We start from the raw sequence: 4,215 nt of genomic DNA on the forward strand, positions 1-4,215 counted from the left end.
AACTTGTGATGTTCAATTCTGATATATTTCGTCTCCAGTTCATCCGAACGAGAAACTTAGGTCTAACTCTAGTAATCTTTGAACCTGTGATGTTCAATTATGATATATTTCGTCTCCAGTTTATCCGAACGAGAAACATAGGTCTAACTCTATTAATCTTTGAACCTGTGATGTTCAATTCTGATATATTCCGTCTCCAGTTCATCCGAACGAGAAACTCAGGTCTAACTCTAGTAATCTGATATATTTCGTCTTCAGTTCATCCGAACAAGAAACTCAGGTCTAACTCTAGCAATCTTTGAACCTGTGATTTTCCAATCAGATATATTTCGTCTTCAGTTCATCTGAATGAGAAACTCAGGTCTAACTCTAGTAATCCGATATATTTCGTCTTCGGTTCATCCGAACGAGAAACTCAGGTCTAACTCTAGCAATCTTTGAACCTGTGATTTTCCAATCTGATATATTTCGTCTTCAGTTCATCCGAACGAGAAACTAAGGTCTAACTCTAGCAATCTTTGAACCTGTGATGTTTGAATCTGATATATTCGTCTTCAATTCATCCGAACGGGAAACTCAATTCTAACTCTAGCAATCTTTGAACCTGTGATGTTCGAATCTGATATATTTCGTCTCCAGTTCATCCGAACGAGAAGATCAAGTCTAACTCTAGCAATCTTTGAACCTGTGATGTTCGAAATCTGATATATTTCGTCTCCAGTTCATCCGAACGAGAAGCTCACGTCTGACTCTAGCAATCTTTGAACCTGTGATGTTCGAATCTGATATATTTCGTCTCCAGTTCATCCGAACGAGAAACTCAGGTCTGACTCTAGTAATCTTTGAACCTGTGATGTTCCATTCTGATATATTACGTCTCCAGTTCATCCGAACGAGAAACTTAGGTCTAACTCTAGTAATCTTTGAACCTGTGATGTTCAATTCTGATATATTTCGTCTCTAGTTCATCCGAACGAGAAACTCAGGTCTAACTCTAGTAATCTGATATATTTCGTCTTCAGTTCATCCGAACGAGAAATTCAGGTCTAACTCTAGCAATCTTTGAACCTGTGATGTTCAATTCTGACATATTTCGTCTCCAGTTCATCCGAACGAGAAACTTAGGTCTAACTCTAGTAATCTTTGAACCTGTGATGTTCAATTCTGATATATTTCGTCTTCAGTTCATCCAAACGAGATACTTAGGTCTAACTCGAGTAATCTTTGAACCTGTGATGTTCAATTCTGATATATTTCGTCTCCAGTTTTTCATTCTTACTACTCATTTCTTATACTTCCCAAAGCTTTAAACGATATCACATGGTGCTCCACTTATTATTGAAACCAGAGAACCGTTCATAAATTTTGCTTTTGACACATGGCAAGAAGCTAACCATCAGATATTCTTGGACCAATTACATCGGTGTTATAGGGAATTATCGTCTGGATATACCACACAATAACTGAGTTAAGGTACTTGTGCGAAACGCACAAATAAGAAATCGCGTGCCTACATCTCCTTGATTAGTTACTCGAGGTAGGTTTTCTTATACTCCACATATCTCTAGAAGAAAGAGAATATCAATCAACCTTATCTGTTTTTAATTCTCCTATCCTCTGCATCTCACCCTCTCACCTCCCTTTCCTCTCGTTTCTTCGTCCCTGATCACTTTATTGATGAGGTTTTATTTAGTGATTTCGGTGCGTTTATGAGTGGATCTGGTAATTGGTTTTGTCATCAGAGAGTATCTCGATTTTCCGTTCGATTCTCCCATCAAGATAAATTTCTTCTCTATATATCTCTTCTGAGGTTTGTTGGATCTTCTCATATTTGTTGAGAAAATAAATCAAGGATTCGCAATTTTTATGTTTCTTCATTTGATTTCATGGAGTTTAAATCATGGGTTTGGTTTTAATTTATGTTTTATGATCTCAGTTTTGAGTTAGGTTATTATATTTGTGTTTGTCTTAACAGTATTTCATCATTCAGATCTGAAATTTGTGGCATTTATAATGATTTTGGTTTGTGATTTTTTCAGATATTGAGTAGATTAGTCGAAAGCTGAGAAGCAGGAACAATTAGAGGTTTATTTCTTTGATTGCATAAGTCTGTCTAATTTATTTGTATTTGGTCTCTGAAATGTTTGTTTTTTGTTTTTGTTTTGGGTGATCCAGCTCTTGGAATCGGCAGTAAATGCTGCTAATGACTCTTGGGTTTTGAGGTGATATGGTACATTTGACTAATTAGCGTTTTATCTTCTCAAAATCTATGCTACCAGATCATGTTAAGATAACTGTGATTGAATTCCATTCAGGGTTCTTGTGATGATGGTGTGGTGGTGCTGATGAGAAAAAAGAGTAATCTGTTTTAGTTGAAAGATCTGAGGTGAGGTTAGTTTAATAAGTGGGTTTTATTTTTCTGGGTTTTAGTTTTCAATTGAAAATTTGGTGTTTTTTTGTTGATTGGTTTAATTGTGTGTTAGTTTTCTCTTCTGCAGTTTGGCCTCGTAATTTAAGGAAATTGAGGTGTGGAAAAAAAATACAATCTTGAACAGAAGACCAACATAACTGCACATTAAGTAGAGAAAAAGCCTGAAAGTACAGAAAAAAGGGTAAAATTCTTATTGCATTCTTTATTTACTTCAGTAATGGTAGGGCTGCGATGTTGGTGTTGCATGATAATCTTGCAGGCTGTGGTTTAGTCTTGGGACTTGTTGGTTTTAACTTGATTAGGTTATTTGTTTTAAGAAAGAAGTTGCATTCCTAATTACATTTTTTTTGGCAGGTCATCCTTGGATTTCAGAACTACAATAATATAACAGTACCTACTGATATTATAATATTTAGGCTCATGAAATCCTGTATGCGCTCATCATATCTATATAAAGTTACATTAAGAGTGAGTACTTTAATATTCTCGAAATTTGCTTTATTATTGATCATGTCTCATAATTTGGTTTGTCCACTACCCTTGCTTTTCTGGCATTGTCCAAGAAATTGACTGTAGATGAACTCTTTTATCTGAAGGAGTAGTTTGCACTGTTAGAACATAACTTTGGGGAATATCTGGACGGTAAGTTGAAGAAATAAAGAACAGATAGAGCACTTATTTGGTTTATGATTACCGGGTCTCCTTTGAAAGATAACACCAATCATTATTGTCCAGCTGGATTGTAAATATGCATATGTTAACTAACGTCTTGTGCTTCTGTAATTTGAATCAGGTGTGGATGAAACAGGACATGATGTTGCACCATAGATGTTACTAAGTAAGTTTGTTTTCTTTCACTTCGTATTTGTGTGCTTACAAGGTGACCAAAATGCCCAGAGTGGTTTAGTGCAATGATATGCTAATAGCGCACTCTTGCAGTGGCATGCTGTGGCTTAGTGCAATGAATCTGCTGTTGTGTGTCTGTAAGAGAGTATGTAAGAGGAGTAGAGCATTAACATGTGTCTGCAGTTAACCATTATTCTTGCTTATGTTCTGCAATTCTCTTTTGCTCATGTAATTCTTCATTCTGCATCCTTTATTTTTTGAGGTATTGGATTTGTCAGTCATGAATATACTTGAAAGTTAGATACGTTATTTATTGGAGACACTGAATATGTTCTTATGGTTTTCATAGTGATACTTGGTATAGTTTAGTAATTGTAGGGCAGTTGATGGGTAATGGCTTTAGTGAATGATGCTATCAATCTCTTGTTAACCCTGGCATGTATTAGAATTATTATCTTTCGCTCACATAATATTAATGTAAAGAGTTAATATGATAAGTAGGTATCCTAGATTATGGCTTTCGTATGTTATTATTGTGCAAGATTGATAGAACTGAGAAGTATGTATTGTTTCTATTGCAGGTATCTTGCCTACACCTTCAAGTATGCAATTTTGCAATGAATAGCCGGACCAATAAGCCTAATGACTTTCATTTCGGTTCACGAAACAAATTCATGAATGTACTTACTTTAAACAAATGTAAAATGTTGTTTCCTAGGATCCAACCTTCACCATAACCCATTCACATAATCAAAAGAATATATATAAGATTATGTCGAAGTCATACCTACGAAGTTCAAAAGATAAGCGTTATACTTCGTAGTCTAATTCTCTAATACCATGATCATACTATTATGATCATGTCACATCACTAGATTATTATAAAGTATTATAATATATACAGCTTCGCAGTTATGTTTTCAATATAGAACTTGAAA

The 4,215-nt window shown here is 35.1% G+C and overlaps 2 long non-coding RNA genes across 2 annotated transcripts; both read left to right on the forward strand.

The window, feature by feature from the left end:
- The first annotated feature begins 1,621 nt into the window (after positions 1 to 1,621).
- Positions 1,622 to 2,234, forward strand: LOC113331234. Its single transcript, XR_003350840.1, has 3 exons — positions 1,622 to 1,810; positions 2,040 to 2,085; positions 2,176 to 2,234. It is a non-coding gene; the product is annotated as an uncharacterized LOC113331234 (long non-coding RNA).
- Positions 2,235 to 2,917: 683 nt separating this feature from the next.
- LOC113331167 lies at positions 2,918 to 3,892 on the forward strand. The gene is made up of 3 exons (XR_003350747.1): positions 2,918 to 3,073; positions 3,225 to 3,269; positions 3,859 to 3,892. It is a non-coding gene; the product is annotated as an uncharacterized LOC113331167 (long non-coding RNA).
- Positions 3,893 to 4,215: the final 323 nt, after the last annotated feature.

This window comes from Papaver somniferum, unplaced genomic scaffold, assembly GCF_003573695.1.
Source record: "Papaver somniferum cultivar HN1 unplaced genomic scaffold, ASM357369v1 unplaced-scaffold_125, whole genome shotgun sequence".
NCBI classification, from domain to species: Eukaryota; Viridiplantae; Streptophyta; class Magnoliopsida; order Ranunculales; family Papaveraceae; genus Papaver; species Papaver somniferum.